The sequence below is a fragment of the Nothoprocta perdicaria genome, unplaced genomic scaffold, assembly GCF_003342845.1.
Source record: "Nothoprocta perdicaria isolate Ctin4 unplaced genomic scaffold, notPer1 scaffold_21, whole genome shotgun sequence".
In the NCBI taxonomy this organism is placed as follows: Eukaryota; Metazoa; Chordata; class Aves; order Tinamiformes; family Tinamidae; genus Nothoprocta; species Nothoprocta perdicaria.
Genome location: NW_020455316.1, coordinates 3,341,221 through 3,355,047, shown reverse-complemented (window position 1 = coordinate 3,355,047; position 13,827 = coordinate 3,341,221).

Below are 13,827 nucleotides of genomic sequence, written 5' to 3'. Positions count from 1 at the left end.
CGGCACGGAGGGCCCGTCCCGCGGCGGGGACAAAGCGGCGGCGCGGACAAAGGGAGCGGCGCTTTGTGTGGAGCCGCCGCCGGCAGCGCGGCCGCCGCGGGGCTCCCCCCGCCTGCCCTCAGCCGCCCCCTAACGGCTGTAACGGTCGCGCGGGGCGGGCGGCTGGCCGGGAGCCCCGGGCAGGGAGGAGTTAAGGCCGGCGCCGCTCCGGCTGTCACGCAGCTCGCCCGAAATGTCACCTGCGGCCGCGGCGGCAGCCCCTGGGGCCGGGAATCCCTTACGGCCTGGGCAAGGCGGACGATAACGGCCGCTTACAACTTTTTTTAATTAAAAAAAAAAAAAAAAAAAATGCTGCGGTGAGCAGGAGTTGCAGGGCCATTAAGGAGCCGTGTCCCGAGCTGCATTCCCAACAAGTCCCTTGCCCAACCTCACAGCTGAGGCTCAGACTCCAGGCAAGCAGGCAAGGATGCTCTGCAAGACCCCTAATCCAGCCAAAAACGGGAAAATGAAGGCAGGAAGAGGTGCAGAATGTTACTCATTTCCTCAAAGGCAGCTCTGCAACAAAGAAGTTCACAAACTGCTGCTGCCCCCACGCCCAGGCAGACACCTTGGGCATCTCTGCTGCATTAAAAGCAAAATCATTAAGGCTGCACAGCACATCAAGCGAGTGCAGCATCGGCTCCGTGTCAAATACTCATAAATTAAATAACTGATATTCATTGATCCAGTAAGATTGCACAAAGAAATAAAAGTTCCTCTCAAGCTATTCTGAAACAATGAGATGCACACTCTTGCATATAACTGTTAATTTGTAACTTGAAAGTGTTACTAAAATCATTTTTATTCAAATTCTTACTAGTGTCTTAAGTCATTTTAGAAAATGAAAAATTATTTCGGGAAAAAAAAATCAGTTAAAGCATTTTTTCCTTAGTGAAAACATTCTACATTTAAAATAATTTTAATTTCTTTGTAATAAATAGGAATATTTGTGTCTTTCAAAAGTCTCTCCCCCCCACAAATGCTATCAACTAGGCAATTTAGGTGCTATCTACAAGTCATATTGGAGAGTATTTTCCAATTAAAACACCACACTAAAACATTTTCTTACAGAAGAGATTTCAGCAGATTTTTACTGTGCAGGCCTGAGCCAGAGTAGTATCTGCTTCACAAATGCATTAAAAGTTCCTTCAAGCTACCAGAAACTGCTTCCTGAGTTTTCAGTTTAGCAGCCTACAGAAGGAAAGACTGCAGAGAGAGTAATTCCCACTTTCAGACCCTTTTCCCCCCTCCTGAGGGAAAGTTATTTATGCACTTCCCTTTTCCTCCATAAAAGGGATATAAAACAATAAAAGATAAGGATAAAGGCAGTGCAGATTTGCACCCTTGTTTAAGTTGCAGCTATTTGATGCTTTGATTTTTTTTTTTGATGCAGATTTTTTCACATGCAGTTCCTCCAAATACAACCTGGTTATTAGCCCTAGTATAAGTAGGACAGAGAAAAGTGATATGCCCAGGAAGAGAGGCTGGAAATCAGGAAATATATATGTATTTTTAATCCTACAGAACAATCCCATATACCAACCAGATGTTTGCCACACAATTATTTTGTGACTTGGATTTTCAAAGCTCCACTCCATGTGCTTGAAATTTTAACTGCATCTCATAATAACAAAAGTGGTGTTCATTTTTTTTCCCCCCTTTTTCCTTATTTTTCCTTATTTTTTCCTTTTTTTTAAAATCACATCCCTTCTTGCATTTAGCCTAATTGCAACATCCTATGAACCACGCTGAATTTCAGAAAAATGCACTTCCCGATCCATTCTTCACCAATTCTCCTTTGTTAAGGCTGCCAGTTCCATAGTTATGTATTATACGGACATCTGACCTAGGGAAAAGAACCAAGTGTGCAGTTATCGCAGGTAGCACTCATCTAGCCTATTGCCCCACGTTGCTTATTTAAAGCATCGCACTGAAGGCTACTTAATTTTTCATTTTTCAGTCAAACTCTAGTTCCTAAATAATGGATCAATCAAGTTACAAAATACAAGGTCTAGGTAAGGCCTGTGGATATTAACAGACAAGACCTGGAAATAAATATAAAACAGTAATATGCATAGAGAATAAGACTGACAATTACATAATAAAAAATTGTTTCTCCCAGCAAACTTTCACGTTTGATTTCTCCCATTTTAAAAAGCAACTTATGATGTAAGCTGTCATGTTCCATCTCAAAAGCCTCACAGTAATATTTTATTTCATTTTTTTCTTTCCTATTATATTCTTCATGCATTTTCCTTTCCCAAAACCAGAGAAATGTAACAACCTGATTAATATCAGACTCTTTACTTATTTAAGCTATTACTAGGGGTCTATATCTTTGTTCTTCGAGCACTTTACGTAGTCAGCACTACCAATTTTGTCAGGGCACGATGACAGCAAGTAAAGGACTTTTACATAGCGAATGGGCTATTCCAATCCTCTCAAACACAACTTTATCCACCAACTAATCGGCATTTATTGTGATTTACAAAGAATAATTTTCTACCAAAACCCAAGTCATTTTTTCACTAGATTTTAATTCTTGCTCTGCAAGGTAGATCTGCAGTGAGCCTTGCACTTTGGAGCCTGAGTTTCAAAAAAACTCACCAGCACGCTGCTAAATAATTTTTTCCAGATCAAGTCATGGGCAGAAAAACAACCTGCCAGTGAAGAGGATGTTTTTAATGTAGCATGTTTTACATATAGACTGGTTGAAGGTCTGAAACAAGTTCATTTTGGCTGCTTCTCCCTGTTTTGTTCAACCCCCGCCCCCGTGCCGTAGCAGCAGTGCTAGCAAAGACTACTCAACTGCTTATTCCCACAAAGCATCCAGGCTTCAAAGCCATTCTACAGTAAAAAATTGCTGCTTCTTCTTCTTTGCAGTAACTCATCCTTCCACATATAGGTACATCCCCCTCAAAAATCAAACACCACATAGCTGTCAGAGGGTACAATGGGAGAAGAAGGTATTTGAGTTCACATTCCATTCATACCTTCAGCTTTACTCTACTCTGAAATTGAGGCAAGACAGAGGCTTTTCCAAAAATGCAGCCTCGAGTGCAGAGCAGCCACCACAGAATACACTAATATGCGGCTATTGACAGATGCCCAACAGGAGGCTTTTCAAATGCACACAAATAGTGAAATTGTTACTTCCGTGCATATGTGGACATGCCAACTCAGAGCCACTGCTGACTGTTACATGTTCCAGTGTCCGGTTTCTGAGCGAGAACAGTCGAAGAACTGCAAGAGCCCTGTGCTTAGTGGTCAAAAACACAGGGCAGCAACTAGGAGTCTCTTAAAGGACAGAGAACATGACCTACTGCCACATAGACAGACATGGCACCCACCTCCGGGGCTCCTCAACACAGGTTTACAAAGCCAATACAGGCTAACAAAGTCAGGAGCGACATAGAGAAATCAGTTAGAAAGTTATTGATCACTTTTTTGCCTTTTTTTTCCCTCCTCCTCTTTCACCAACAGAAGATCTAGGTGACACAAAAGGAAATCAGCAGTTAGCAAGCACACCAAAAAAAAGGAAAAAAAAGAAAGAAAAAAAAGCTAGAAGTGATGGAAGCTAGATCTACATAATGTGTTAACAGCTGAAGTTACAGGTACTTTCCCAAATCCCAAGCCAGTTAGCCAATTAATTGAAGACAATCCCTTCTTCTAGATTTTTAAATGCAGAGATATCACTTCCAGCAGCATTTGCAGCAGAAGTGTCTGGCAGCTGGGAGACTGTGCCAGAAAGTGCTATAAATGCTATCAGCGACTTGCCCTGGTCTTGCACTTTTCCCCTGGCTTTGAGGCTCCCTAGTACAGACACTGTGTCACCAGAGCAAGCAAAAGAAGAGGCAATGACACATCTGTGTCTTTCTTCTCAAGCCCTCCCCACTTTGAGCAGAGCTCTACACACAAGCATTAACCTTCCCCCAGATCCCCATGGCCCTCATCCCACCACAGACTTATAAGCCACAGAAATTCTACACATACATTTCACAAGCTTATTATAGGGTGAAAGAGCTATGGGAATAGATTTCCCAAAATTAAGGAAAAAAATACACTGTTTTACTATTGATGTTGGTATGAAAAATCAGCATTTAAACACATCTGCTGCTTTTTCTCTGCCCCACTGCCCTCATCTAGAGCTTTAAAGCTCTTACCCATAGGAATGTTACCATTAGATCAGCACCTGGCAAAGCTCCATGGAAAAAAAGCCGAGACATTTGGGAAACAGAGAGTCAGTCCCCTATCTCCAATAACATACCTACCTTCAGAGGAGATGAAGAAATTTAATTTCACCATATCCAAGTGCATTCTGGCTCATAAGGACTCCTGCAAGAGAACTGCAGTGTTCCTGATAGATGTCTGGAAAAAAGAGACCTTTGAAATATCCTGAAGTCATCTCAGGACAGCAGTGCTCTCCTGAACTCTTATGCAGTACGAGGTGGCCAAGTGCTGAAACTGCAACTTGCCAAGCAGAGCCACAAGTGAGAGCGTTGATGCAGGATGACATGAGGAAAACTGCAGCTCTATTTAAACCTTGGGTACACACAGAACCCCACTTATGCCACTGCACGGACCGTTTCTGAACATCTCCCTCTTCTTACTAGAAACCATTGGGACTTTAGTACTCTTTAAAAGTGAACTAAAAGTCTAGAAGAACAGTAACCATTGGGTGGTCCAACCCCATGGTCCAACCCCATGTCTACAAACTTGCTGCATTAAGACAATTTCCAAAGTCAGCCCACTGCTGTGTCATATAATATTATCCTAAAATCCCAGGAATCTATCCCAGGATGGGAAAAGCAGCCTTGCAGGGACAATCTGGCCATGGCCAGGCTAGGACAGTCCACGACCTGTTGCTCAGCCCCCAGGCAAATCTGGGCAGCACAGCTTGCCTTGCCATGGCTTAGCTCTTGCACACTTAACCTCTAAACCATGCTGGTATTCCCTGTGGGATCCAGCAAGCCCAGGGTTAACTAGGCAGGGCTTGAATCAGCAGCTTAGCAGCATGGATGGCCAGTTATCAGCGGCTGGTCTCACATCCCCGGCCACTTTAGCAGGCTGGTAACAACATTGCTCATTGCTCAGGAGGGAGAACGCCTGATGCAGCACTTGGAATACGCTGCTTTCAGGATAAACATTCCAGACTAAGCACACAAGAAGTCCTTCCAAGTGAGAGAGCCCCAAGCATCTTGCCTCTTCCTCCAAGGTCTCCTTGCAAGACTGGAACAATCTTTTTCTCTTACTAACCTTGCTAGACAGAAGGGGCTATATAAACACAGCATCTCTGCAGAGCCCCACAACAGGCAGCAGAACATGTGTGTATATATGAATGCATTTTTTTTTCCAGATGTAGCATACTTCACTATGGAAATTCTCCATTTAGAGGCCAAATTAGAGAGCAGAGCACAAGTATTTCAGGCTCTGCCTGCTGCTTTGAAATACCTAGACCCTTTCCTACTGGCAGTGAGAGATGCTGCAATTGCATCTGAAGTTAGCTCAGGTAGCAGGCACATGGCAGCACAGAACAACAACATACGTGTAAAATCACCATCTTATGGTCTTTTAGACCTAATCAGGTATTTCATCATTGCTCTGCTGTTTAGGCAACCTAACTTCTTGTCAAACCTGAACAAGTCTTTAATACAGTAGGACTATTACTGCTGCCTAATGCTGTTACAGGTAAGCAATAATTCAGTCCTTCAGAGAAATTAAGTTCTAATCTCACCTAGTAGTTGGGCACTAGAAAAAAAATCTATGATCCACAGGGAATCTATGAAGAACCTTATGCTTTCAAACTGCTTTCAGGAATTAAATTTAGGAAGAAGTGTCTTTTTAATGCTAATGAAGAGAAAGGCACGTTTTTAGTTCTTAGAAGTAACAGGATTTAAAACAAACTGCAATGGAATTCTACTCTGGAAAACAATTTACCAGGTCTTGTATTTAAATCTTTGGTCAGGTTACCACTCAATAGATACAGAACTGATTATCTCAATTTTTATTTTCTTTTTAAACACTGATACTTACTCAAGTTAACCAAAGTAATTTGGCTTTCCAATTAAGAGTTTTATACCAAAGGACTACAATTTGTGGACACCTGCACAGCACAGTAAGGAATGAACACAACTATATGTGAGGATATGCATTGCTAGTGCTTACTAGGGAGACTCCAGCAGGATCAGTACAATTGAACTTCTTGCGAAAGAAAATCTCGTCAAAGTCATTGATGAGTAGGACAACCACTGCAGGAGCTTCTGGACTTTTTATATCCTTCCACTTTAGATTTAACTACCACATCAGCAAGAACAGCTTATGCCTCTCCCAAGAAACAAATATTAAAAGTTACTCAGGAAAGAGGTTTATGTATATTGAAAGGTACATGTTTATAGTTCAGTGCCAATGTTTATTGACTTCTTGAGCTTCCTATTAACATCAGAGAATTAGTTCTGGTTCTAGTAAATTCTAGGCATGAAAAACGATTAGAAAGTTCAGGTCAACTGTACCGATACTGATTTGCCGAGACAAAAAAGGTTTGTAAGCATTGTGACCAAGAATCTATCTTTAGTCTGAAAATACGAACTCATGCAGTTTATGCATAAAATGCAAAGAAAAATATTTGGAAGCAGCCAAGGACAATTAGGGTGGACAGCTTTTTTTTTTTTTAATAAAATACATGCTCATTAGATGCAAGCAGCTCTCAAGCACTAACATGGCAGGTGTTCCAGTCTACCAGCTCACCTGTTTTCTGTAGCTCCGTCAAGGTATCACTGACAGGTTCTGCTGCCCTCAGATCAGTGCAAGCTGGACGACCAGTAAGGCAGTGTTTCCATCTTCTCCCAGTAAAAGATGTCAAGTACTGATTAAGCTTTCATACAAAATTCCTCCCAATAAAACAGAATAGCATCACCTCCACCCGACACAGAACAAGTTAACCTGATGGATACACTTCTGCAGTTCGGCTCAAGGCAGATTTTTTTCTCTATATATCTCAGTGACTTCATTTTCTAGAGGGGTAGGAATGGACTACATATGAAATGAAGACCAGGATTGTTTGTTAGAGTTCCCCATTGTTCTTCCAATGGGAACTCTAGCAGAAACTCAAAATTTCTGCTTCCATAACTAGTTGTCACTCTTGCCAAGTCTCCTTTTGCTAAAGCCATAGAAAAGTGCTTTTCTGCCTTTTTATTGAATCTTAGGTTCCTGTGTTTCCTACTCACCTTTCAAGAAAGTGAAGGACGTTCAGCGGAAACTCATCCGATAAAATCTGGATTTTTCTCAAGTCTATAAATCTCTCAGTGAATGCTAAGAAATACAGGTGATATGCTGCCCCATTAATTTTGAGAAAGATCTTAAACTAAAACCATCCTTTTGCCTTTTTTAGAGCTACCACTTTATTGCCCAGAACTTTCAGGCCCAAAATTTTCACTAGCATTAAGAGGGAAATGGGAGAAGCAGTTCGGTGAAGCACACTTCACTTCCACCTCTGCCACAGCCTGAAGCTCAGCACACTGTCCTCCACATCTGCAGGTTGGCTGATCAGTGACTCATCTGTCCCCAGCTCTGTCCTCTATTTCTGAAAAGCAAATCACAGCTGTCAAATCAATTACAGAAACTAGTCCCAGCAGGTGTTTGAATTTGATTATATGCATTTTCTTCCCTTGACACCAAAATATTTTCATCTCTTACAGGTAGGTGAGGATACAGGGGTGTCATGAGCAGTTTTGGTCACTATCAATTTTCCACAACAAAACTGCATCAGAAATAGTAAATTAAAGATTTTGTTTTCTTCTATAAGAACTTATTTAAAAAAAAATACAGAAAAAAAACCACAGTATTGCTAAGCATTCAAAATATCTGGACTCTAATAAAAAGCTGAGTATTTAAATTTCCAGTATTCTATTTAGCTACAAGCGTTCATCTATGAGAAAGGTTAGATGACTAAAATTCAATACCAAGAAGAAAATAAATACCCAATATGCAAGACATAACACTTCATAGTTACCCTGAAAATACCTTGTCCTCCACACACGTTCTGCTGTGGATGTACCTGTTACCCAAATTTACCAGTGCTAACAATTTGGCTGGCACCTGCCTGCATTATAACAAGCAGGTGAAGGACCAATTTCCCTCATTTTTACTGTTCTTCTTCTGAGCAAATAGCAATACGTGTGATAAACACACTTTCTTCCTTACGAAATTGTCATTCTTGTCAGTTATGGTGTAACAGTATTTGTCTTGAGGGGAAATTGTAGAATAATTCTCTCACATTTCCTCGTCTCCCCAATCTTTGCTGTTTTAGAACCTACTCCCCTCTTAGACATCTCCAAACTAGTAAACCACAAGTGTAGCAGCTTTACTGTATTGGGAAAGCCTCTATTTGAGTACCATCAAAAGTCTTTTCCCTAGAGATGTAAAAAATCCAGAGAGGCTGCGCTCAGAACATACTGAATCAGTTCATGAAATTAAGCTCTCGCTTCAGTACTACTCAAAAAAATCAACTATGTTGAATGGCAAAAAAAATCAGCTATACCCTCTAACTACCACGTATCTTCCTTTCGGTCAGCAGACATGACTCTATCTCCATACAGTGCAGTAATCTCAACCATTTAAATTCAGGTCCAGCTCTGGAATAGAACATGCTTAAGACAGTACAAATAATTGAGAGAATGGAAGACAGATCCATTTTCAGCCTGGCTATTTATTCTGAATGTTTAAGGAAAACTCAGAAAAATGCTAACATAGTGCCCCAGAAGGTAGAGAAAATGCAGTTTGGCAGAGTAAATCCATGACTGCGCCCTCCCAGGATTTACCACAGCAACCTTCTCTGGTTCCACGTCAAATAAATACCCAGCAATGTCTTCATTTGCTCTCTCCCAAGGCTGATGTCATTTAACGTATGCAATACTGAAAAAGCTCCTACTGTACTCCATGTAGGAAAAAACCTGCTACACCCCATAAATGGTTTAGCAGTCACTTATGAACCTGAATTTTAATAGTATTTTATATAAACCCTTAGACACTAAGAAAGGGGTCTACATTCTCACTGCTGTCACACTACTTCCTACTATGCAGAGGTATTTTTTTCTTACTTTTTCCCCTGCAATGAGCTCAAGAAACCATAAGCTGCCACGTTCAAAGAACCCCAGCAGTTGTGAGCTTTCTTCAAGTTCCCCTCCCAGAAACAGGGAAAAGAGATAAGAACAGGAGGGCCATCCTCTCACATTGAACAGTTAGCAGCATTGGGCTCTTCCAATGCTTGGTTGTTTCTAGCTAAAACGGTTGCCAAGTCTGTACAACCTTCTCTCCAAAGCTGCACAACTCCTGGAAATTCTTCCTTTCCCCTATTTGCAAGCTAAAAATAATTGGGCTTTTCTCTTCCCAAAATGGCGTATGTTGGGGCTACATATCTATTAGATGCAAGAATTTTTTCAGCCTTATTAATTACAAAGCTATAAGCTACATTAAGCTGTTCCCAGGACTCCTGTTACACCCGCTAAAGCAACTGGCAGAAAACACAGCAGCACCTCCCCTCCGCCTGTCCGAGGCCGACCCCATCAACAGGCCCTCATCTTTTTACGTTCCTTTACATAACAAATTTTATAGGGGCAGCCTTGCACTCTACGCTCAAAACTAGCAGAAACTACACAGGATTTCGCCAGCAATGGAGCTTCTGGGTGCAAAATAACTGAAAATATAGACACACACATTTTTTTTTTCAAATATCTGGACACTGCTCAACCCTTATGGTTTCACAGTGAACATTCCCAGAGTTGTGACTTTTTTTTATTGTTATTCCAAGGTCTTCTGAAGGTAGCTCCAGTTCCTGCTATTAAAATTTCATTTTTCTATTGTAGTTTCTCTGTAGTTAATGAAGTGACATCCACTTCCTGCCCAAGTAAATGGCTGTACCAGTTAAGCACACACAAGGCTCAAGTCTCAAACGTTTCTTTCAGGACTGCGTACAGTATCTGCAACATTATTCACTCCAACCAAGAAACCGCTAAGGCCGCGGCAAATTGTCACAGTAATGTGAATGCACCGATTTGATAACTGTTGTATTGTTCCTCCTTTTCAATGATCTTTAGATGATTCGAGAATAGAATCTTTGCCTTTCATTTAGGTCAACCTGCCGGTTTCAAAAAAGGTCCAAATATGTTCCATTTCAGCAGATTGTCTCGCTTCTTTCCACAAAGTGCTAACTAAATTTGCACCACCAGATTTCTAATGCGTCACCTGCCGTGACAAAACCAGTGCTGCCATTGCCAAGGCAATGTTCCTTCGGTTGCAGAGCTGGAGTTACTGGTAGAAGCAAGCTCTGCAGCCCTATGGGTTTGGTGAGCAGCCCTAGGCACTGCTCAGGAGCAGCAAGGGAAGCACCTGCCTCCCGCATCAGGTCAGATGTGGCCTCATAGTGGGGTCTCTTCACTTGGGTTTCGTTAGTGTCAGAACTGGAAGTGTTATCTGAGTTACAGCAGCTCGAAGAAAAGCTTTGACATTAGTTCCCTGCTTATTCCCTGTGGTTACAGGCACACAAATTACTTGCCCATGTAGCTTTCACATTTGGCATTTTTTAAATGGAGATGGCTCATAATTGCCAACAAGCGTTCAAATACAAATGATAAAAATCTCCTCAGGACGTTCCTAACTGAATGGCAGGAAAGGATCTCTGCACTTCTGTTTCTTACAGTGGTCATCTTCAGCCGGAATACTGAGCAGGGCAGATTCTGACCAGCTCAATGCAGCCATTCTGCTGAGCACAGAACGCCACTTTGTTCCGGGAAGGCCGCAGGAAGCCCGAGACAACAGCGGGAAGGAGCCTCCTCACATCCCTCCAGCGCCGTCAGCACAGAGCTCCCCGGTGATCTCGTGTCTTTCCTTTGAGGAAGTTGGACAAACAAGGTCAAAAGCACAATACTGACCGCAGTAACAAAAGGTATATGGAATATAATACACATGTACCTACATCTACATTGTATATGAAAGCCTCCCTCGTTCATTGATACAGATTTGTCTCACATTCATTTGTATTTCAGACTGTAGCTCTAATTCAGCCCTTCCAACTAAGCATTTTTTTTTAAGCTCCTCCAGGCAAGAGGAAAAGTACAGGAAAAGGATGTGAACTCCAGGGTTCCACCTCTCTCCAATAAAGAGGATTCTGAACTGTCAACACTTCCAGTTGGACCAAGGAAGGTCCAAGGAAGGTCCCTCAGTTGCTTTCTGTGCTACTACCTCTGGAATTCAGCACTGGTTGATGGTTACTGGAATGCAATGCCCTTTTTACCAGGAAAACTTGCAATCCAGGCACCTATGGGGTGCTCACCTATCCAGAGCATGGCTGTAGCAGAAGACAGGAATCCCTCAGGCCACTGCATGGTGCAGCAGTGTCCAGTGGCCGCTTGCTGGACAGCACAGCTCAGAGCAGACTCCACAAGGAGGCAAAACCTCCCACCTTAGCAATAACCTTAGCACTTAACTAGCAGCACTGCATTCATGCGCAGCCACTCATCTATCTTTACCCTGGTACACGATATTCCTCACTTTTAAGTCCATCTCATTTAACTCCAAAAAATGTTCTGCTTCCTTCTCACTAAGATCCATATGTGGAGATATTCCAGAATAGTTTGTCCCATTACTGATTTCTTGGATCACAGCCCACCACCCATTTAATCCTTCTACATTCAAAACTCACAGTGCTTAGTGCAAGACTTCACCACACGATTCACCATCATACTAGGCCTCCACTATTTGATGTAAAGGAATAACATGATTCTGTCCAGTACTGCCAATGCCCTATCAGGCAACAACCCAAATATTGTGCAAAACACAGAACAATGGGAGCTGCTTTGAGTATCTGAAGTGTCACCCAGAATCTTACATTTATTTTGCTTCTACTCCAACTCCAGTAACTGAAAGAACAGCTATTCTCATCAGTTTTACTGCACATCATAAAATAACATCTCCAGATGTTTTCCTTATGTTGCATATTGGCTTCACAAAAAAGGGAAACGCCTTTTCTGCTTGACAGCACCTTCAAACCCAAGAGGCATCATAATCCCACCTCATCTTCTATATATAGTTGTATTGAAGGTCAAGCCTTTTGAAAATACCCAACATGCTACTTACCAAACACCACTGCCACTGCATTAGCCATTTCTCTAATCTTCCATCATTCTTTTTCCACCAAAAAATGTGATCGAATTGAACAAGATGGGCAGCTTCAACTTACCATGCAAGCCACTTCACCACCAGTGGCCAACAGCAGCGCTCAGATTTTTCCCAAAGCTCCAGTGGGCAAGAGCTGGAGAGAGAACACTGCCCCCATCACACTTTTGAGGAGCATAATGACTAGGTTACATTGTCCAGGAGTCACTCAGGCAAAGAGGGGAATTATTCCAAGTGTCCAGTACATCCTGTACCTGTCAATGCATCAAAGCTACTTTGCCTCTGTAGCTCTTGTAAAGTACAAGCTGTGAAGGAACACCTTGAGCCACTACAGAACTGACATGCAAGAGCTAGCAGGGTTTTCACATCCTCATCTTTATTCAAAGAAGAGCACGTACAGAACACGGCCACATATTGAAATTCCTACATTCAGTAGGATTTTTGATACCAGAAGCAGTAAATCCTGCTAATAGCAGGAAGAAACCATTCTGCAATACTAAGTCTGCATCTTCAGATACCTTCAGGGGACTAAGATCATATTGTTCCTGCTAAACAGGAGCAGCCTTTGCCACTTGCTGGCTACTGCTCCCTAAAAGCAGTGACAACACCCCATGAGGCAAGACTCTGCTACACCATACTCAAACCCACAACGTAGGCAATTTGGTAGTCACACAACCTCCCCTAATTTCTGCTATTTTCAATGCTTTTAGATACTGCTACATGTTAAGTTCCACACTTCTTTTTTTGATACCTCCTGGCAGGAAAGTGCCTTTTTTCAGGTGTTTGTGACTTAGAAGCAGATATTCCATGAGCTGAAAGAATTCTGGCTCTGCAAGGAAAGGGGCTGCTAACATCCAATGCCAGCATTTTCACCAATTGTTTGAAGGGAGCAAACTTTACAGTAATCCTCTGTTTTAGAGAACTGTTTTAGTGAAATAGTGAACTTGAGGAGTATCAAAATAGTCTCCAACTGTGTAGCTTTATCAATTGTTGGGTATCCTGCCACTGTGACATTTTCTTTTATGATGCTTTCCTGCAATTTAGAGGGCCATGCTTTAATGCAGATTTTCTTATTTACGTAATGGTTTGTCTTCGAACTCCAATTTATTTGGTTAATGATTTCTGTGATCCCTCTTCCTGGAAGAAGGCTCATTTGCTGAACACAATGAGCATGCTGCAACCACTTCACTGCAGGTACTTCTCAAATCAATGTTCAAAGCAGTCATTTGGATGCATGCACTCCCTCATCCCCACCCCAGAGAACAGGTAACATTCCCAGGATCTTTCCATAAAACAAACAGTCCCAGTCCAATGATCTTACAGAGAATACAACTCCTCTTTCCCCCCCTCTAGACAGAGAAAACAAGGCAGGTTTTAGACCTGGCTTTTCTCATAGGAAAATTCTGACTACATTTGAGTAGCAGACATTGAATTAGTCCACTACTTCCTTGCAAGTGTCAGTTTTGCTTCCTCAGTCTTCAGCAATTGACGTGCACACTACAAAGATACTTTGGAAATACAAATGCCCTTGGTGCACCCCCCCCCCCCCCCCCACACACACACACTAAATGAAGCTCACTGCTCACTCAATTCCCAAGAACTGCTGTTAGGGTACCACAA